Source organism: Accipiter gentilis, chromosome 2 (genome assembly GCF_929443795.1).
Source record: "Accipiter gentilis chromosome 2, bAccGen1.1, whole genome shotgun sequence".
Taxonomy (NCBI): Eukaryota; Metazoa; Chordata; class Aves; order Accipitriformes; family Accipitridae; genus Astur; species Astur gentilis.
Genome location: NC_064881.1, coordinates 43401317 through 43424721, shown reverse-complemented (window position 1 = coordinate 43424721; position 23405 = coordinate 43401317).

Here is a 23405-nt window from a genome sequence, read left to right as displayed (position 1 = left end):
AAAGCTATTAAACAAACATCAATTATTTTTGAGGGACATAATGTCCCTTTTTCTGACACTCCCTAAAAGCCCTGTCCTACTGAGATTCTTGGAGGCTCCTGGAGAAGTGTCGCCAGTCTGAGCTCTATTTCTTGAGCGCTGTTATTGCCAGTGCATCTGCTACCTGTCCAGTTTCCTACACAGCTGATGTCCCTGTCTGTGTACTCTTGAATGTGCTACAGAAAAGGCTATAAAACACAATGTTTATGCCCACCTTGCGGGTGGATCACAGGTCTTGATGTTACTCCCTGCTCATACAAGCAAGGCCACTTTCATCAGCTCGTCCCTGGCATTAATAAGAACTAGAGCTGCTAAATAGGAAACAAACTGCCCATCAACTTTTCATGACCAAGGAGATGACTCAGTTTCCTGGGTTTAAGATGCTCCTCTTTCCCCACTGTTGTCAGATCCTCATCCTGCTCTCCCTCCAGGTTTCCACCGGCATGATTAGATGGCAGCTACACAAAGAGCTCATTGGCATGCAGCACAGAGGTGGGGGAAATCAACCTTTTCTGAGGAGGGAGGAGGAATGGGTGGGAACCCCAAAGTGCATCAGTTGCTGGCGGAAGAAAAAGTTGCTTCATCAGTGGCTGATCTTTAGGATGCACCCCACACACCCATCACCACCTCGCTGCCCACTTGGCCTTGCCAATATTCCTCATCACCTTGTGCCAAATGCCACATCAACTATGTGCAACCACAATCTAACTGAGGATGCAGCAAGGAAAAAGAAGGCAGGAGTGATTTTTTCTTTCTTTTTTTCCTTTTTTAACCTTTCATTTGTTTCCTCTGAAATCACTTACAAGTGATAAGTCAAAGTGAAAAACCCTCATGACTGGTGCAGAAACAGACCTTTGTTTCCTATCTTGAAAAAGGATCTAACCTAAAAACCCCCGCAGATACACAAGATTAATTTTCGGTACTTTGTTTCATACTATTTATAAGCAGCTCTTGCTGAGTTTTAGATTTTATGGCTCAGCCTGCTGGCTGAAAATACTTTCTGTCCACTCCTGAAGCCTGATTGATTAGCGCTGCTAGCCAAATAGCAGTCTGTATCAGCAGGCCCAGGCATGCAGGCTGGAACGTGGCTCGCAACACTTGTTTTGAATTCCCGTATTTATACAGGAGCACACTGCAGAAAAGGCCTTGATGTATAAGCAGAGACAGCGTGAAACCTTCAGCTTGGTTCCCTGAGCCCATGTTTTGCAAACCTCCGGCAGATACTGGATGAGATCAGGCAAGGAGCACTGTGAGGACAGAGGCATTGTCTAGAAGAGATGGTCAAGCCGATCTCCAGTAGGACAGTGGGAGAGTGACAGAATTTGGGCGCGCTGTATATACACAAAGCTTGCAATGGTCTTTCTGCTTTAAGGCACAATGCTCACACATCAGGTTGTACACTGGAAGAGGTGGGAGTCAACAGCGTTGTGCTCGGGGGTGTGAAACTTGACCGTTCTTAATACGTCTGTAAGTATGTCATAGCGTATGAATATCAGACCTGCATGAATATTTCTCCCTGTTCTGCACAGAATAACTAACATTGTAAGCAGATATCCTGGAGTAAAAGACAAGGCAGTTCGGTAAAATAATCTACATGCTCCCTCTCTCTGACTCTGCCCCCAACCTGGCTTGATGTTTAGAAATTAATAAATTAAACAGGAGTTCCCAGCAGTAACTGGAAATATAAGGTGTTTTGGAAAGAGCTGTTAATTTGTACCCAGAGCAAAGAAATCTGTCAATACATTGAGTGGCCTTGAGTTAAAATTTTTACATCACAGCCTAATTTATTTTAAATAATTCCTCAGAAACAGGGCACTAAACCTGGAAAGAATGTCAATAGCAGGCAACAAAAATCCCTGAGCTAAACTTCCAGCCCCACGGAGTGGGAAATGGGAAGGGCCCCTATACAAACACCACCTGGCATGATGCCATGCTTGCCCTCCTGTAGCATCTGGCTCCGATTTATCCAGATGCTTAAAATATCCCTTCCTCATTGTCATAATCATCAGTGTCTGAGCACTCCCGAGTGCCTTACTCTATGGCACTTTCTCTCACTTTACAGGTGGGAACAGAGACAACAAGACTAGACCACTCACTTGAGAGTCCAGGGACAAAGGCAAGAACTGCCCAAATACTCGCTGCACACTAGAATTAAGCAGCTCTTCTCTTAAGTGGGTACTTAAAAGTTCTCCAAGGACTCCAGTATGCCATTGTAATGGAGCATTAGTTACAGCTTAACTCTAATGGAAAACAGTTTTAAAGATTCACTGGATGGTTTCTTAAGATTGCCTTGCCTCAATGGCCCTGATCTTCAGTGATATTTATAGAACTTATTCCCATTGATTTCAGTGGGAGTTATTCATCTAAATAAAGCCAAACTGCTGAGTTCTTGAGCAGTGTCCTATGGCTTGGTCTCATGTCCTGCTAGGAGGATGGACACATTTGTCCCTTGCAGTGCTCAGGACAGAGGATGCTTTGGTTAATCAAAAATCAACCTTTACTTTCAGGCTGCTTTTTTGGAGTTTTGCCTCTGTGCACTGCAGTACACTTCCTCTTCTATGAGAGCGTAAATTAGCTTCAGACCCAGCAGGCAGCATCTTCACTTAAGGGGTACCAGTAACAGAAGGGGAAAAGGAGGCCAAGTGGTTCAGCTCTGAGTAGCACCATCCAAGCCAGCAGAAACAGCAGATTTTGGTGTGTCACATGCCTCACACAGTACTTTGGTTTCTGCTCTCAGAGCACAAAGGAATTGTCCATATTTGTGCCAGTAAATCAAAGCCCAGCATTTCCAACGACAGACTGTTTCAGGAACGCAATGCAGTATATGGCACCTTCCCTGTGTAAGCACATTGTTGTGGAGGATTGTGCATTTGTTCCTCACCTTGTAAGAATTGTTTAGACAGGATCAAGGTTATGAGGACTTCTGGGGTAGGAATTCCCTATAAATATCACAGGAAAAAATTGTGTGAGTCAAGCCTGCAGGCTTGAACTGTATGCCTCCAGCGTTTGCCATCTTGAGTTTATGTTAAGGTATTATTATTTGGTAATGCAGTTGTGAAAACAAAATGCTAAAACCAAAAACGCTATGTGCTGCTAATGATACCTCTGCTTACAGTTGCATTAGAAAAAAGGGTATTTGTTAAAAAGAAGCTTATGTGTTCCTCTCCCTTCATCTACCTGTGAAGAACTGTGAAGCAGCTCTAGTGCATGTTTGCAAAGCGAGTTGAAACAGTTATTAATTATGGCACGGTACTATTCATAAGGTTCATTTTACAGTAGCTTATTGATGCTGAAGCTAATGGGAAAAGCTCTTCTGCTACCTGATGAACCAGAGGACAGGTGGGAACAAACTGGTTCATTTGCATAGTTAGCTCTATTTATGCTTATGCAGGGCTGCTTTGGTTAAAATCCTTTTAAAATTTGATGATACAGATAAGGAAATAAAACCCTATCATATACTAGTAGACAATAAAAAAAGTACCTGATAGGAACCTGGTGAGACTTTATAACCTGGATCCACGCACTGCTCACATCTCATCTTCATGTTAGGGCAAGACTTGAGTATGAACCAGACCTTTCTTCCTTACCCCTTGTTTCCCATGTCCTGATTTCAATACACAGGTGCTATCCAACTGATCCTCGATCTGAGTGCTTGGGACCCAGAGCTTGGAGCATGCTGGGTGATGCATGCATGCACCCAGAAACATAGTCAATATGAATTTGGGGCTTACCCATCAGCCATTTTTACTTACTATGGGATAGGACAGACTGGGGCAAAAGGGAAGAGGTATCTAGGGAGGAGCTAATCCCTGTTGTAACATCTCTGCGAGAGCATCTTTAATCTCCATACTGGAATGAGAGTGAAACCAATTTACGTAGACACATGGCTCTGATGCCAGCTGAGCTTTTTAAGAGGCACAGATGCTGTAAGCAGTTGAGAAGGCTGAAGACACCAGATACTGGTGACACTGGGAGAGGCAACCCAATGAGATGACTGACACTCACGCATCGCCAGAGGAGAACAGAGCTGCTGCTCACTGCATGAGATGTAGGAGCTGGAAGTCTCAGATATGGAGTGCTAAGAGAAAGGCAGCTTGGTGGCAGATTGTGCCTTTCAAGTAAATACATGTGGAGGAACCAAGAAAGCAGAGTCAACCGCTATAGTGACCCTCCCCCCTTCCCTCTGCTGCCCTCATTTATCCGCAGAGAGAGGAGATTTCAGTGGTAGGCTGGGTGATAGCCTTTGGACTCTCCCAGGGGAGGAACAACGTATCAGGGCTGGACAAAAGGCAGGAGACAGGCTTCTCCCAGTGGCTTCATCAGCCGGTGGGAACAAACTGTTCACCAAGGGCAGTGGAAAGCCAGAAGGGGGAAAAAGCATTCACCAAAAAAAAAAAAAAAAAAAAAAAAAAAAAAAAGCCTGTGGTCAGGACATATTCTGTCACAAAATTGCAAAAAGCTGCAGATGCAGATACTGTGGGAGCAAGTGTTTAGCTTATTTGCATGCTTCTGCTGGTGACTCACTGTTGTGGTGTTTTTAAGAAATTATTGCTGTGTCCTTTTCTCTATTGTTAAAACTTCCTTTGTTATATATACTCAGGAAAGAGATCTTAAAGTCATTGAGGACAGACTTTTTTTTAAAATGTCAGTTCAATGCCCTGCAGCAGTCAAAGAGGCAAATGAAACATTTAGAATTATTAGGAAAGGCACGGGAAAAATGTTCTCTCCTTGGGTCCCCGCATAAATTCAGTGTGACACATCCTGGATATGGCAGGCAGCCCTGCAACACATCTTCAGACAGCAAAGATACAAAGAAGGGCAGCAGGGATGATTTGGGGCATCAAAAAGCCTCCACACAAAAGCTCTTTTTGGAAAGTACATGAGTAGATGGGGAAATGTGGTGGAAGAAATGGCAGCAAAGGAAATGGTAGAAAACCATGAATGGTATGGGAAAGGTGCAAACTAGGAGGTGTGGTGAAAGTATCTGATAACAAATTTAAACTGATGTTAGCATGACTCAAAAATCAACTGCGGAATTTACTGTCCTAAGATCTTACAGAGGCCCAAACAGTGAAGGGATTTGGAGGGGAGAAGGCATATTAGTGGAAGAGCAGCAACTGGTCAAGAGGCAATCTCCAGCCCTTTAAGCTTCCAAACTGGTGAGGTATTACATCTGTAAACTCTTCCTTGTTCTCCCCTTCCTGACAGACACTAACGTAAGAGCTTCATCATTTCTCTTACACACCAGCAGAGATGAAAGCTGTTCCTCTTCAAAACTTCCCTCTGGGCCCTTCCTTTTCCCAGCTTTCCAGGAAACATGTGTGTTGGAAGGGGTGCCCATCTGAGCAGAGCCAGAGTGGCACCTGGCAGACAGGGTCTTGCAGCATCACACCGAGCATGGTCCTTCAGGACTCGGGATGTAGCCATGAAAGTTGTTGGCATCCCAGCAGAAAGGCTGGTGTGTGCTCCATAACTGACAGACGTTTCTGCAGCTGACAGCCCCCCATTGCCCTCCCCAGCTTCCTACTGCTTTCGTGACTGCTGCACAGAGAGGCACGTGGTCTACCCAGTGTAAAATGGAAATGACGTTCTGCTTCATTATTAACCAGAAACGGAGTGTGAAGGAAGAATTATAGAGACCAAGCCAAAAGCTTGAAGCTCTGCACTGTAGCAACAGCAGAGATCTGCAGAGACTCTGCCTGCAATGCTGTATGTGCTCCACATATCAAAACCAAACAAAAAATACCTTGGCTTAAAAAAAATACCTTACTTTGTACATTGTTTGCACCAACTGGAAAACATAAAGTATGCAAGATATGTTCCTTGGCTGTTAAGAGAGTCATCTCAGACCTTTGAGACAGCAAGACCTCCTCGTCTTGTCCATGTTTATGCTATTTCACCCAGCAATAAGCAGACACATGATGGACCCTCTCTTTGTTAATTACTACCCATCACTTTCTTGCCCAGGGTAGTCAGTGCTTGCTCTGCTCATAGCTGAATAGCTTTAATACATACATAGCATGATGTGATTTTTGCATAGGATTTGTTATTGTTCACCCCAAAGGCAGATCCTTCAAGTAGTGCCTCTTGGCAGTACAGTGAACTTTCATTATATTTAGCTGCAAGGATGTTTTTATGGGCTACATGAGACTTTGCATACAAAAATATATCATTTTTGTTTGGGGTTTTTTTCTCTCTTAAAAAAGCTTGAGAGGTTAATTACAGGTATCAGAAATATACTTAGATCTCATGGTTTATTGTCACAGCAGAAAGAGAGCAAATGAAAGGGACAGGGCGACAATAAATTTGTCCTAGTATTTATTTAGAAATCTTCCACTGACTTACAGTCTTACTAAGGATAAACAATTCACAATACCATAATCATGGAACCAGTTTTGTGTCACCCCAGGTAGCCGGCATACTGTATCACTTCAGCCCATCTTTTCATTCTTTGTTGGTTTTTTTTCTTTTCTTGCTACTGTGAGACTGTTATTGATTTGGTATTGATTTGTTATTAGTTAGAATTAATCATATTTAATTTTAATAAGAATGTAGAATTATAAGAATTTTAACAAAACAATACATATCTATTGCATTTTATACATTTGGCCATGGGAGATGTAGTCATAGGAACAAAGGAACTTTAGAGTATTGTCCAAAATCATTTATCCACAGAGACTTGGACAGACATTAGTTGATTGGTAGTGTTTTGTTTTAAGGAACTAAGGAAACCGTTATGGACACCAGTTTGCTGCTTGGAAACCCCTTACCCTTCCCACCTCGATCTAATTATCGAGGATTCCAATCAGTAGAGTTAAGTGAGATTAACCAATGATTGTTTGAACATAAGAATATTAATAAGATGGTGTGACTGAGGACCAATCACTAGAAACATTAAATTCAAGAATTAACATTGAATGTACTTTTATGTAAATCTAATATATGATGGTAAAATCGTACTGTGCAGAATCACATAAGAAAGGTCAACTATCGGACAAAGTGAGGAAGACTACGGAAGACCACCAGAGGGCTACTGAAGACCACCAGAGACTTCACCACGCCTGCGCAGAAGGACATTTGCATATGCTAATAACTTCCCAGAAATCTAATGGATATGTATAACCTTTCTCGGAAACTTAATGAATATGAATGAATAAGTTTAATATAAGGTGTATGATTTTGGTGTTCAGGTGTGCGTGGTTTTTTTGAGAGGACTCACCGGCGTACCCAGCCGTCAATAAAGAAGTGTCTGCTTATCTACACTAAATTGGTGTTGATAAGTTCCTTATTCTGAGTGTTTTGGCAACAAGACTACAGTTTTCTTCAGGACTTGGATTTTATTTTCTTTGCCCTCTACATCAAAGACGACAGTTGTGGGCAACAACTAAGCAGTAAAAACAATTTTGGCAGAAATCAAACCTGTTCCAGATGTATACAAACATCTGCAATCCTGGCAGTTTGTATCCACTCCTTGCTTTTGTGGGGTTTTCTCCACATTCCCCTTACCAGTTGCTTGGGACACCTTAATGAGAAAGAATACTTCTGTGTAACCCATTTGATATCTGCTTCATCATTTACCCCCAAAGCACTTGGAAACACCTGTCATGCTGGTGATACAACAAGAACAATAAAAGGTAACTGACTATTTATGCAAAATATTTGTTGTTTATAGTGATATAGCTACTGTATCCAGAAACCTACATGATGAAAGTTTATCATATGCCTACACAGAATTTTGATTTAGGGAGCCTTTAAGATTATTCTCTGCTAATGCAGCACAGGCATCTGTGATTCATATTTGTCTCTAGATTTCTTTCAATGGGTGAAACAAAAAGGTGATAAGAAAGAGTTTACCTTAAGTAAATGGTTGACTAATAAAATGTCTCTCATGTCACTACATCTGCCCAAGCAAGGGATATATTGCAGCCTTGACCCAAATACTGTAATTCCAGGGACAGAACTTCTGTTGCTGACATTTTTATAATCAGTTTGAAGCTTTAAATTACCCGTGATTCAAAAAATTACTACCTGATCCTGACAGAGAGCAACTTTTTGCTAGACAGTGCAATTTGAAGCAAAACTAAAATCTGAGTATTAGACATGGAATCATATATGGAATGCAAAGATCTATAATGATTTACAATATTTGCAATATTACTTTTCTAAAACAATAATATAATCCAGCTACCAGTGAAAAGAAATAGGTTTGGGGTTTTTCCTCTAATACAAAAGCTTCCCAATCATTAGGTTTTAGGATAAATATTAACATTCTGTCTTTGTATTTGAACAATTTGTAATCCACAATTACTGTCTTTACAGTAGTTTCATTCTGATGGTTGTAAAACTATAGCCAAAGCTAAAGACAATTTAAGAAATCAGTCTAAAAGAGTTAGCCAGAAATTGGCATGAAAAATTCAAGATCCAGTTCCTGCACTAACATTTATTCTGGTGGTATTGGACAGCAAATGATTTGTGTCAACCTAAAGCAATTTGGCAGTGTGTTACTTTTTCTGCTAAAAAAGTAATGTTTTTTCTGCCATTTTGTCTGTAATCCAAAATCTAAACCTTTCATTTCATAACAAAAAAGGAACAGCCTTTCACCTTTGTGATCGCCGAGATAACCTTCAAAACAACAATGAACCGTAAACAATGCAGTGATGTTTGCCTCAGCAAAGAAACAATAACCGTGAGCCATTATTTGCTTCTAATCATTCATTAAGTAACTCGATACACTAATTGCAGTGTCTTCAAAGGAACTAAAATGAAAACATGTTACTATGCAACTTAAGATGTTTTCAAAGATGAATTGCCCTAATTAAAGAAAAAAAAACCAACAAAACAACATGCAAATATGAACTAATATCTGTGCAAAATATTTGCTTTACCAATTGACCTGTACAGAGAGGTCCCGGTGTTCCCAGTTAATGTCACAGCTGGGACTCAGTCCTTGCAGAGTGCAAGGATCAGGGTTTTCCCTCTGCTTTTACCATGAGGTACCAGGTGTCCGTTACATGTACAGCAACAATTACAATGTCATGGGATTTTTTTAACATGTTGTTTGAAATGAAACACAGGCAAATGAATTCTAAGCAGGCTGCAGGAGACCAAAGAGCACTGTGCTCCAATCCCAGTGCCAGGTGCAGTCAATATACTGGTAATGTACATATCCACTGGACCCCACTGGGAATGGGGCCAGGCTCTGAGGGCCCAGGAGTGTCAAGCTTGCTCCCGGCAGCGTGGGCTTTAAATGGACACAGGCACATACCAGGCTTCAGACAGATGCAACCTACAACTTCGAAGAAGGAAGAGCTTCCCAGTGCTCGTCTGCAGGGTCTGGAAAAGATGAACCGTGTCCTCTGCAACGTGCATTATTAAGGGCACGACAGAGATGAGAAACAAGGAGACAACTGCCAGCTAATTCCTGCAAGACATCCCAAATCCCATGTGAAATTACTGGGTACATACTAAAAATTTCAGGGAGAACAGAGAAGCTCATTGCCACTTACAAGATCTGCCTAATTAATGTTCACTTTACCTCAGCCAAATTTTATATTCTGCTGCTCAGTTATGTAAATTGGGCAGCATTTTGCACTATGATTAATAGGTCCTTAAACAAGCAGATTTTACTGCTTGAGATAACACTGTCAGGAGCCATGCTTGGGGTTTTTTTTTTTTTTTTTGGCGAGGGTTTTTTTTTCCAACTAGCTATTTCTGCTCCAAATTATCTTTTCTTTTTTAGCTTCAGAAATTATTCTGATGTTATTCAAGATGGTATCTCCTACAAAGTATGCCTTCTATAGCTCTGCATTTCATTCAAAGTCATGTTTGATATTTATCACAATAATCTCTCATTATGAGTGGAAAACTTCATTTATTGCATATAATATGAATGTGAGTAATTTGGGATTGGAAGAGTCTTGATTTCAGAAAGAGTGAGACAAGAAAAGAATCTTATTGATTTTTAGTTAGAAGTTGTCATTACTGATGAAAACATTAGTATCTTTGAAAGGAGAGCTAGAAAATTGTATTTGAGAATTTAAGTGAGAGATATTAAACAAACGCAATTATAATGGAGACCCATACTTCAGCATAAGCCTGGCTATCAGAGGCTGACACAGCATGAGTACTGGTCAGATTAACAACTATATTATAAACAACCTAAGGGCTTTTTTAGCCTTGGAAACTGGACATGACTAGACAATGCTGGAATCCTTTAAAGAAATGATTTTCCAGGGGAAAAAAATGAAGTTTTGTGAAAACAAGTATTTTCTTTAAGCAGGTATTTATTTCAATATAGAACATGATATCGAGATCAGAATGTTTATGTTACTTTTATCCAATTCATATATAAAGTAGTAGGGGTTTTACTTTTAATATTGTTCTTTGCCAGGAACAATTTTTCCAGGATACTACAACCAGCTGGTACTGTACTACCAAGTGAAACATCTCCTTCTATTTTCTTCTTCAAAGCATCTTAGGTTTGTTGAAAAGAAACACTTTGAAACCTTGAACTAGAATAGGTCTTTACAGAAATTTTAATATGTTAAGAAAAAAATAAAGACCTTCTTGACATGCCAGTAGATGTATTAGTAGTAGCACATAATCTTGCTTTGTTCTTTCTTCAATAAGCACATACAATTTTCTCTGTAAAAAGTTGAATGTGTTTTAAAATGAAAGCCTATTCAAATGGATGTACTTTTAATTTTATAATATCAGTTATTACACATAATCCATTTTATGACATGCCAATAATGAAGAATTTTAGAATAATTTTAATTTAAAAATAAACTTTCATATCAAGTTTTCAGCTCTGGGCTTCCAAAGGAGGATCTTTCCTGTCTGAAAGTGAAGAAAAGTGGCCCACGGCTTGTTTCATTTACACAGACTTCTTTCCTCACTGTTTTAAGTTTTTCCTCTTGCTTGTTGTCTCCATTTTTTTCTGGTTCAAGGGGCTAAATTCCTCCCCAGCTACAAGGGGTTTGTCAGTTAACTACCTCTGAGCCCTTTGCTCTGAAGCAGCTCCACACACCTTTGCTTTGCAACTCCTAGAGCTGCTACTTTGCTCTCTCTCTCTCTTCTCTCAGGTACATCAAAACACATCTCAGCCAATCTCCCTTTCTTCCCTGCTTCAGTAAAGTCTCTCCCTAGACCATCTCACTAGTGAAATGCCCATCATTGATCTGGGTCTTAGTCAAGGTCCCCCAAAGTGTTCAGACTGCGCCTGTGTCCCACTGGACACCAGACTGCATTTATTCCCATGCTCGTGTCACTATTTGCTTCTCCATTAAGCTTTCCAAAAGCATTTCCATTTTTTGTAGCCCGTCTTGCATAATGTTTCTGTAACATCTTTTTTTTTGCAGCTTTCCACAGTAGCTTCTCTTCCACCATGCACACATATTCCAAAGTCACAATGCCAGGCAGGTCAACTTAAAAAAAAAACACAAAAACCAATAAAACATACATACAACAAGAAAGACATTTGACAATGGAGAATTCTAAAAGCACGTTCCTAAGTCAAACTGGGATGAGGAGAATGTCTGCACTTGTTCTAAATGTATGTAATTTACATATATTTTTAAACTTTTAAAAATCCATGTTTGCCTGTTTCTTGCACATGCAAAACTTTCCACGATAAAAAAATTGATTTTTTACAAAAAAGATTTGTTTAAAGTTTATCCACGAAAAAATAAAAAGGATCTAGGAATTAGAGTAGACTTTCAAAGTATATACCAACATTCTTGTAGACATTCGTCTGATCACCCCGTGGGACTCGGCACAGGGTCCACCATACCCTGGGCCACAGAGCACTGACACCAATATGAGGATGCTGCAAATGGCGTTTATTCAACTGCGTCACGCCCTTACATACTGTCTGTCGGTCATCCCGCCTCCTTTAACCCTTCTCTTTCCGTACATCGCGAGATCTTCCGAGCGCCAATCCCTACAATTCTGAAATTACTCATCTGACAACGCTCGCAATGACAAAGTCATGTGATAAAAAGCTCGAAGACTTGCTTCCTGCAAGTGCTCAATACTTTAGTTTCTTATGTGGACTTCTGGGGTTTCAAAATCTCAGGAGAAGAGGCTTTCAAGTAAGTTTTCTGGTACTTTTTGTTTTCAATAAAGCCTGTAATACTAAAAAGAGGGTATTTTCCAGTCTGGGCAAGAAAGTGCAACACTGAGGAAAGGAATTTAAAGAAAACAAAGTTAATGTGGCTTTCCTCCAGAAAGGTGCAGGCTTTAAGAATGAGTTAGTTTCTGATTTCATAAAACAGAATTTTCCATCACTAATTAATATGGTAATTATAACAAGCAGTGTGTCTTCATTTTTGTAATAGGTATATAATATTTTCTCTTTAAATAGACTTAAGTAATGGAAGAAGGATGAAATCTGCTCGTAAAGAAAAGTTTTGTCCAGGTCACGCTCATACTCAGGTGAGTTAGTTACAGTGAGCTCAACACTCAGTTGAGGCTGCATGATCTGCCCTACAAGAAGGAACTTGTTAAAGGATATCAAAACTCTTCTAAAGGCCCAGGCCTAAACAATAAGAAGCTCTTAAGGGATGTTCCTAAAGATAGAAAAAACTCAGGAAGGATGCTAAAAAGATCTTGTGAGAGACATCCCCGCAACAAGAACTGGGAGAAGAACCTCTCAGGAGTGGGAAGTCTTCAAAGGCGACCCCTATTAACAAGAAACTTCAAAAGTGGGATGTGACATGACGTGAAAATCCTCCCACTGATGTTGAGCGCTTTAAAGATAGAATCCCCTGAAGCGAAATGGAGCCTTTGAAGTGGCAGTATCAGCATCAACTTTCGAATGCATAAAGGTGCGGCGTACAGCAGGACTAGTGCATCGGTGTTACAGAGCTCCTGGTGACGTGATCCTTCTTGCTCAAGTCCGATAAGCCTAAAGGCCAGCCAAGAGGGCAAGCAAAGAGAAATACCATATAGCTGACCCTAAGAGACCTCTTTGATCTCTCCCAATTAATATTCCTAATGCTGAAACAAAACTGGGTTCAAAACAGGGGTGAACAGTTAAAAAGCGTTGCCCCCCCATAGAGCTACTCTTCCAGATGAGGTGGGAAAAGGTTTGCCCTTCTATTTTTCTTTAGTTTGCATAAATGTAAGACACTGAATTGATTGAGACACTTGTTAATGTTTCTCTTTTTATTCAGAGTGGTTTGGATCTATGATTCTGAGCTCCCTGAAGTTCATTAAACAGAATACTTCATGATTTTGCTGGAAGTCTGTTTCTCAAGCAGCAGTCCCACAACAAGTTAATATCCTTTCAAAATATGAGCTGCAAAGAAAACACACAGTAGTTGCTGATGTTCACACAATGGCATGCAAAGTTGTGGTCTTAATTTAAACTGTAGAAAAACATAAAGGCAAAACCAAGGTTCTCTGTCATCTGCTTAAACAGAAATGACGAGAAAAGAAAATAATAGAATTTTCCAGTTAGCTCTACTCTTGGAATTAAATAAAAATACCCTTTTGTTGTGGGGACTAGAATACTACTAGAGTAATTAAACCAGTCCAGACCCAAAAATGGATGAAATTTTACAGCTATAAAGGTGAACTATATTAACACAGAATGAAGGACTAGAAAATACAAACAAACACATAGAATGGCTGTCCTGAGCCATTTAATCAAGTTCCTATTACAAGTAATCATATAACAGTTCTCTGCATAAATATAATAATTTATACTGTAATTCTTTGTATAAATAATTATTTCTATAAGCATGAAAAAATTTAACTTATGACCCTGTCTGAATGCTATTTCATAGATTTGCTCCTGTAATGGTAAAAAATCCTCTGGTTTGCCAGAAAGCTTTTGTTTATATCCACTCCCTCTTAAAACATTGTTCTTTCACTGAAATAAATGAAATACAACTCTTTCCACTCCACACACCCTGTAATTTCCATTCTTCAAAGAAAATATAAAGAATAACTTTCCAGTAACAATTAACCAGACTTTTGGAAAATGGGCAACACAATGTAACCACATCAGCTAAAATCTTCAGGATACTGGCAGGTAAACCATACATAATCCTGAAAAATCTGATAAAGTTAGCCGCAATTAAAACCACGGTCTCATAACAGGAAGTGTTAGGGAACAAAATACTAATGGACACTGTAGCCTTGTCCATGATGATCTGGACGTAAGGATACCCACAGGCTTGAACTTCTCTGCTCGTCTTCTCTTCTGGGCAGATCTGAGGCAATTCCAGTGTAAAAGGCATTGGTATCTGATAGCACAGTGTTGTGACCAAGCTAACAGCTACGTTTAAACTGTGGAGGAAAAACATGTCTTAGCCAAGGCTTGTTTCTAAAGGACTGATCAGCATTTGCACTGCTTCAAGAGGGCTGAAGCGAAGCGTCTCCCCAATACAGTGGCCGGGTCCCCACTGCATAGCATTTGGTCCTCAATCTCCTCTGAGTCTGGGGTCCCCCTCTGACACTAAGAGAGAGTTAATATATTGTATACTTTTTCCATTGAAAGTGTCTCAAATGACGTATATGAGGGGTCCATAGTAGACCACCGGACAGGTGTATTGCAGCATGACACCAAGGGCACGCCATGCCCCTGGGGTGCAGGTAGTCAAACCTGGAAGAGCCTTTGCCTTAGGGATGGTTAGCTGAAGCAGCCTCCGAAAGCAACAAGGAGTGAAAAAGCAGTTGGGGTTCATTGTTCAAGGTCACTTTCTTTCACTCTGTAGTTCAGTGGTGTAAACCTAACCAGTGTGCTATTGATGTTCCCTGGGCTGTACAGTGTGAGTGCACCACTGGAATTGTAACACACAGGTGCAGCTTCTCAGCAGAGTTTTGAACTGGGCAAATTTTAGCCAAGGATGTCTACAGATTCTTCACTTGATTCCACTCCAAAGTTGACCTCTTTTCTAATAAATGTTTTTGCTCCTTGAACGCTGAAGTACATACAGGAGAACTAAACACTTCATAAAAGAGGTTCCATCCGATTTTCAGTGTACCCTGTTTCCCATATTTCCAACAACAGTGCATTATCTGAAGAGTGTAAACCAACCTGCTTTGCAAATCCATACTTAACCTAACAAAAGGTTAAGGCCAAGTTCCCCGGGAGAAGGATTCTTACAGTAATTCCTATTGAATTGCAGAGTATAAATAGAAGTCAAGAGTGTTCAGCAAAACATATGCGCCTCTTCGGAGTATCTGGGGAATCTAAACAGGGAGAAAGGTGCATATTATCCTGCTCAGTCTAACCTGCTTCTGTGGAACCCTCACCCAGGCTTGTAGAGGTAGAAAAGCCATAGGGTTCCTCCAAGCATGGGCAGAAAGGGGATTTTGCATGTGCATAATTGAAACCAGTTCCACCCAATAATAATTTTCTTAGAGAATTACGGAGTTCACAACCCCCATTTACAAAACAAAAACAAAAGCCCACACAGCCTTCCCTGCTCTGCAAAAGCTGCTTAATGTGCCAGAAGGATTTTAAAAACCTGCTTTAGTTCTCTCAGTATTAGGACCTTGTCCTTCAGGCAACCTTGTGCTCACACAGAGCTCATTTACTTCAGCAGCACTGCACAGAGGATTCCACCCATGCAGAGCAGACCATAGGGCTGGGGGAGTTAGCGGGTGCCTGTTTGCATCCAACAAACTCATTCACCTTGTACAAAAGGAGTCTTACAAGTTTATCTCTGTCTCTCCTCCCTGTGCATTTGGTGGTAACGTTTGGTTGCACATACCGTGAGGGGAACATTTAAATCAAAAACTCTTTTCACTAGGAGGAAAAAAAAAAAAAAAACAAAACAAAGCTTTGGAGATACTTTCAACAGAATTATAGCAAAGTTTAAATGCTGAGCTTGAAGACGCCTGATTTAAATATGCCCTCAACAACCCATGGCAGATCTGTAAGGTGGATCCTCATGCAAGTATTATCATGTGATTTCTCCAACCTTACAGGATTGTAAAATGGCTTCTACAAAAACAGGCTGAGTGTTCCCCCAATAGTATCACAACATCAGTTTAAAAACCAGCCTTGACAGTTGTAGCTGACATCAAAAGCAGCTGCTTTAGGCCTGTTTTTACAGAAGCCTGTATCACTTCTGAAATACAAAACAATACTTTCCACCTTCTGATAAAAAATAATTTTTGTGGTTTCCTTCCTGAGCTGTCCATTATGTTAACAGACCCCTTCACAGGTCAGATTATAATATGCTTTTTTCAATAAGAAACTCCAATGAGTCTCCGTGAAGACTCACATGAGAAGGCAGCCTTCAGAAACTGCAGTCATGGGAATACATCCTTCTTTCTTTACCCTGCCTTCCTTTTTCTTCCTTCTTCTCCCATTAAGGACAGAGAATTTGGTTTTCTTCACTTCCCTATAGTCACTTTTCTATATCCTCTTCTTACCCCCATGCCCACTCCCTCAGTTCTTGATATTTTCCCTTTGTGAACACACTGATTACCTCTCTTCATCTTTTTCCTATCCCCTCTGACATCTTAAAATCCCAGCAGCATTCCATTTCTCTCTCACCATGCAGCTATTGCTGCATCTTGCCATCTTCTCCTACCTTTCTGATTCTATTGGTTACAGTTTGAAGTCTTCCCTAATTCAAACCTAGACAATCCCCAGCCTGGGTCCCCCGTCTCTAGCCCCAGCACCCAGAAACTCCCAGTATCTCATCCTTGCTGTAGATCAGAAGTGGTATTCTGGTCTCAGCATCATTAACATGTCAGTCATAACTGAGATTTCATGCTGCAGAAAACCTCTAAGTTTCAGCTTTTCTTATCTATCCACCCAGCACCATCTTTCTATCCAAGTTCTTATCCTCCTATGCTGCAATCAATGGATCAGAGCTGCAAGAGGTCAGGTAGTCTGCCCTGCTCTACCCAATCCTTAATCAGGATCAAATATATCTATTTTATTCCTAACAGATGCTTTCCTAATCTCTTCTGGGTGACAGAGACCCCATAACCTCCCTGGGAAATGTTTTCTAGTGCTTCACCATCCTGACCAAGAGCAATACATCCCCTTAAAACTCAGTTAAAACTCAGATGCAATTTAAGCTCACCACTTCTGGTCTGGTCCACCACTTTTCACTGGTCTTGATGGATACAATTTTTTCCCACCACAAAGAAACTTAGGGTGCTACAACAAAGATTACTTTTACTGGCTTATTGCTTTGCTATATGAACTTATCTTTTCATCCCTCCACAGCAGCCCCTCTACCTTCCCCATCTCCCTTGTACACCATTTGGTTTCAAGGATCTTTGTCACTTTGCCCACTGCCTTTCATTTTTCATGATGTCAGCTCTTGTCTGCATTCAATAGTCTGTGTGACAAAAGCCCAAGTCAGTCACAGCAATGGCACGAATAGGCTTAAACCTGTCCTTTATATTGAGATCCCGACGGAGATCAGGAGGCTTTAGAATGCAAACACACCCTTTTCTCTTCCTAATAGGTTTCATCCAACTAAAAATTATTATGTATTACATAATAAAAGCTAGAAAAATAACTTTTTAAGTCAAGAAAACTCAAAGCAACAAAATCCAATTCAACATAAATAGGAAGGTTTGAGCTTGCTCCTTCCCCAGCCCATTGCAGGGTCTTGCTTTCAGCACTTCACTGCCTCACCAAGTGGCAGGCTCCTAAGAATGTTCTTTTTTCCTCTATAGAAGGTGGCTGGCTCATCCCTGTCCATCACCACAGCCTCTACATGAGGTACAGGCTATCCATAATGACCATCTTGTCCCCCACAATTGCCATCCCTGGAACCTCTTTCACTGCTGAATAGCTTCAGAGGGCACAAGCGGTCTCCTTCCTGGGAGACCCAGCCATTCTCTTGAAGCAACATGTTTGGATAATCTCTGTTTCCAATCAGCTCCGCTACCCACATCCCAGTTTTGAAACCAGGGCATTTGTGTGTTGGAGAATCCTATGTTGGCCCTCATTGCTGAGAAGAAAGCTTCATGAACTTGTCTCAAACCACTTATCATCCTACAAAGCATACCTCAGAAGACATCTTCTCTGCACTATTTCCAAAAATCCTGACAATAAGTAGGGTCTTGGTTTGCTAAGGCCACTGCCAGTTGTGCTTATCAGTATTTAAACTCATGTCTCAGATGGCACCCACCCACTCTCCCTTCTCAGACCACCAGAGGAATACTGAAAAACTAGCGTATGGTGCAAGTTTTAACATGCTACAGTAATAACATTTGTTTTATTATTTATCAGTGTAATATCAATATGAAAGCAGCTGAATAAGGTCCTTTACTTACTTTCTGAAAAGAAAGTAACTATGATTCTAACTGGGGAAAAACAGTGAAACTAAAGAATGCCATTTTGCCCCTACCTTCCAATCATATGTCAGCAACGCCAAGAAATTTCTCAGCAGTGCATGATCATAGACCGTGTACAAGTTGCAAATCTCCAAGGAAAATGGAGTGTCAGATGTATGGTTTTCAATTTAGTGTCTCTCGTGAGCCTCTGTCATACAATACTCCCATCATCTCAGGATGATGTCATTAAGTTATAGGGCACCTCAGCTCTCTACTTCTCGCTAGATCTGTATGCTCATGAAAACTGCTAGGTTCACCAATCCTGAAAATTAAATCCGAAGTACTGCTATGTTCAGCCAGGGAACTGACAAAATATATTGCTGAATGAAGTCTTGCCTCATCTATGACTTAGAGGAACAGGATTATTTTTTAGCTCTGCATCCATTTGATGACATGTCCATCAAGACTATGAGAGTGACACCAAGACCATCTTAGACCTGATTATGGTTGGATTAGACAATTACTGCTTCAGAGGCAAGGTCATCTTCCTCTACAGGTGAATCTGGATCCTCCATACAGCCTTGACTCACTGCTGCTCACTGATGCCTCAGTACCACAAGCTACCTATACCAGTGGCAATGGGGTTTTGTGATTCGGACATGTCTACAGAAAAAACTAATCATCCTGTTATCACCATGAAATTACAAAAGATATTGTGTGTGCTATGGTGACAGACCTGCTGGGACCATGAATTTATCACGATAGCTTGGTTTCACGAAGACCTTTTCAAATTGAATATTAAAAATAAATCTGTTTTAGTTTGCCTTGTGACACACCAGAAGACTTTTTGGCACTAGAGAGTTTCTTCCTTCGCTGTGTTTTTATGTTTGGGTTTAAGCACTGTAACATTTACTGAACCTTACAGGGAAATTACCTATGTGGAATTCTGCAGTAAGCTTCTTTCCTGTGGAAAAAAAATATCTAGTTATTTCTATTTAAAATATATCAATGAGCATTATTAACAGGGGGTTTTGTACTGTTTTGACAAATGTTTACTACCTTTGTCCTTTTGTTCTTCCCACATGCCATGTTTTACGGTCTTGAAAGATGAAGGACACTAGTATGCTAAAAGGCCTGGCAGAAATGCAAAGCCACTAAACAACCTTTTTCTTCTTGTTATTTAAAGGAACTATACTATATTTTATCTGTCTTTCAAGACGAAACCCAAATTCCCTGGAAGTCAATAAAATTCTATTGGCTAAATTGGCTTCAGAGCAGACATTGATTTAAAAGCAGGGTAAAGGAAAGCAGGTTTGTGACATGTCAAAATAGTCACCTGATATTTTTGAGAAACGCACACAGTCAAAAGAATCCAAAAAACGCACATGCTGCTTTTAGTAGTTTTATTACTATGTCTACCTAAGGCAGAAAGTACAGTATGGGCAACTATATAGTGAAAAAAGCTAGCATGCCAACTACAGATTGGAAGCAGAGGACTGAAACTTTTTCCTCATTAATTAGTTGCTAACCTTTATTTTAGTGGCATCTTATATTTTCTTTGATTACTTACATTAATAAAATGGACATACAAGCTTACTAAGCCCTCTACTGACAAATAGGTGGCCTCATCAACCTTAGGAGTTGGCACTTTAAAAGAGAAATCCAAAAACTAATTTAAAACCAAGAAACAGCATAAATTGGTGTTAGAACACTGATTCTGATATTTCCACTTTTAATTTTTATAATTACAGATAAAATATACATATTAACACAGTTTCCAAATAAAATAAGTGTTATTAATTAGGCATGCATTTAAGTATATACCTAACTTCATTCAACCGAAAAGTCTCATTTGTTTCATGCTTAGAGATTTTAAAAAAATGCATATATGCAAGCTGGCTGGTCTCTTAGAGAAGCAGGGGCAACAAGCAGATCTTCAGCGGAGGTAACAGTACACAGCTTTCTGAGACTGACATGTTATGATTGTCTTAATCTGATCAAAGTCTGTGTTCCCACTGGAAGGGGTCATCCCAGACATGCCCCAGTCATGCAGTCCAGGTGCCTGCCCTGTATAGATACAGGAACTTACAGACCCCCACCAAGAGCTCTGTCAGTGTTTGGGTTTGCGTGGCAAGGTTGTGGCAGTCTGGGGGCTACAGGGGTGGCTTCTGTGAGAAGCTGCTAGAAGCTTCCCCATGTCCCACAGTACCAACAACAGCTGGCTCCAAGTCAGACTTGCCACTGGTCAAAGCTGACCCCATCAGCGACGGTAGTAGCACCTCTGGGAGAACGTATTTAAGAAGGGGAAAAACTGCTGCACAACAGCAGCCAGAAGAGAGGAGTGATATGTGAGAGAAACAGCCCTGCAGACCCCCAGGTCAGTGCAGAAGGAGGGGGAGGAGATGCTCCAGGTGCCAGAGCAGAGATTCCCCTGCAGCCCGTGGGGAAGACCATGGTGAGGCAGGCTGTCCCCCTGCAGGACATGGAGGTCCATGGTGGAGGACCCCACGCCAGAGCAGGTGGGTGTCCAAAGGAGCCTGTGAACCTGTGGGAATCCCACGCTGGAGCAGGCTTCTGGCAGGACCTGCGGATCTGTGGAGAGAGGAGCCCACGCTGGAGCAGGTTTTCTGGCGGGACTTGTGACCCCGTGGGGACCCACGCTGGAGCAGTCTGTGCCTGAAGGACTGCACCCCATGGAAAGGACCCACGCTGGAGCAGTTCGTGAAGAACAGCAACCTGTGGGAAGGACCCATGTTGGAGAAGTTCGTGGAGGACTGTCTCCCGTGGGAGGGACCCCACGCTGGAGCAGGAGAAGAGTGATGAGTCCTGCTCCTGAGGAGGAAAGAGCGGCAGAGACAAGGTGTGATGAACTGACCCCAACCCCCATTCCACATCCCCCTGTGCTGCTGGGGGAGGAGGTAGAGAAAACCGAGAGTGGCGTTGAGCCAGGAAGAAGGGAGGGGTGGAAGAAAGGTGTTTTAAGATTTGGTTTTCTTTGTCATTACCCTACTGTGGTTGATTGGTAATAAATTAACTTTCCCCATGTTAAGTCTGGTTTTGCCCGTGATGGTAATTAGTGAGTGACCTCTTCCTGTCCTTACCTCTACTCATGAGCCTTTCGTTGTGTTTTCTGTCCCCTGTCCAGCTGAGGGGGGCGTGGTAGAGCGGCTTTGGTGGGGACCTAGTGTCCAGCCAGGGTCAACCCACCACAGAGCCATGCTGGAGCAGTTTGTGAAGAACTACAGCCCATGGGAAGGACCCACATTGAAGTTCCTGGAGGACCGTCTTCCAAAGGAGGGACCCCATGCTGGAGCAGGGGAAGAGGGCAAGGAGGGGGGAGCATCAGAGACAATGTGTGATGAACTGACCACAGCCACCATTCCCTGTCTCCCTGTGCTGCTGAGGGCAGGAGGTAGAGAAATTGAGAGTGAAGTTGAGCCTAAGAAAAAGGAAGGGGGTGGGGGAGGGTGGTTTAAGATTTGGGTTTATTTCTCATTACCCTACTATGATTTGATTGCTAATAAATTAAACTAATTTCCCCAATTCGAGTCTATTTTGCCCATGACTGTAACTGGTGAGTGATCTCCTTGTCCTTATCTCAACCCACAAGCCTTTTGTTATATTTTTCTCTCCCCCTGTCCAGTTGAGGAGGGGGAGTGATAGAGTGGCTTTGATGGGCACCTGGCATCTAGCCAAGGTCAACCCACCACAGTCAGAGATATGATTTGGCTGAAAACAACTGCAAAATTTCTTCTCACCAAAAGCAAATAGTGAAGTGACTACTTAATGTCTGGTAGTTCCTCGTCTGAAGGTCTGGTTCACAGAGCAGCTGTCTTCTGGAAGCCACATATGTTGACCTATGCATGCAGCATCTCTAGTCCCTCGAAAATAATTCCCATACAGCTTTAATCAGACCTATGGTATTGTACATTACAATCATTTTATCAGCAGAGCTTCTTTTAGGCTACATCAATACAAGTAAATAAAACAGGGCCAAGGCACAGGCACTGGCAATAGTCCACAATCATCTATTCTCACTGTTAGTTAGAGCCTCTTGCATGGTTTTGGCTCATGCCAAGTAGTACTGTGCAGATGACACCGAGGCACAGCTCAGGAGATACCAGATGCCAAGGATTGTTTCCAGTAGGCAATTTGGACATGGACACCATGTTTTGAGGATAAAGGGAGCGAGCTTGAGCATATGGAGATGATCCATTGCCATGCTGCTTGGACTCACAGAGCACAATCCCTGGTCAGATCAATTTAGTGCCACAGAGGTTGCTTTCCAATCCAGCTCCTAAAGGCTGAGTTTCACAAATGGGAGATGGAGAGTGCCCCTTCCAGCAGTGGAAAATACTGCATGGATGGGGAATGCAGCACAGCAACGTCTGAGATGGTTTTGGCTGCCTCTGGATTGCTCGACTAATCCAGCAGTTACAAATCAAGTCCAGAAACAGATGGGGCACTTCTGGGCATGATCATCTGGAAAGGTTTGCTTGACGAGAGCCTTTGTACACGATGTTATCTGTGTTGGACAAGGAAATAATACACAAGGGAAAGGGCTACTGAAACAATATTACATGGGGCTGCTATTCTCCCTTTGCTGTTCTCAAGCCCTTCAGTTTAAGTGCAAGCTTTCTCCAGGCTTTTGCACTTCTGTCCAGTAACAGACACATTCCCCTTTGATCTTTATTCACATGTGATTTCCCAGACTTCCCAGCATGACCAGAACAAGCACGTCACCCAGATTCTTCAGTGTTTGGGAAAACAAGTGAGCTGCTGGCAAACAATTCAGAGCCCTTCCTGCAAAAAAGCTAGCACAAACCAGTCACACCCAGCCACCAAACCCACAGCCAACAGCAGCTCAGACTCAGGCTTAATAGGTGACTTAGGCTCAGTTGGGGAGGAAAGAGAAATCTATAAACTGTATCCAAGGTGATGCACGGTTTGGTAGAAGCTCAGAAAATACTAATTCCCTGACTAAAAAATGCCTCATCTTCAAAGTCATCTCTTTCCCCTGATAAGCTTGGCAGTCTTGGGTCTGTCCATGTTTCCTTTTAGGTTCAGTCACCATTCAGAGCAGTTTGTCACAGCTCCATAGATGG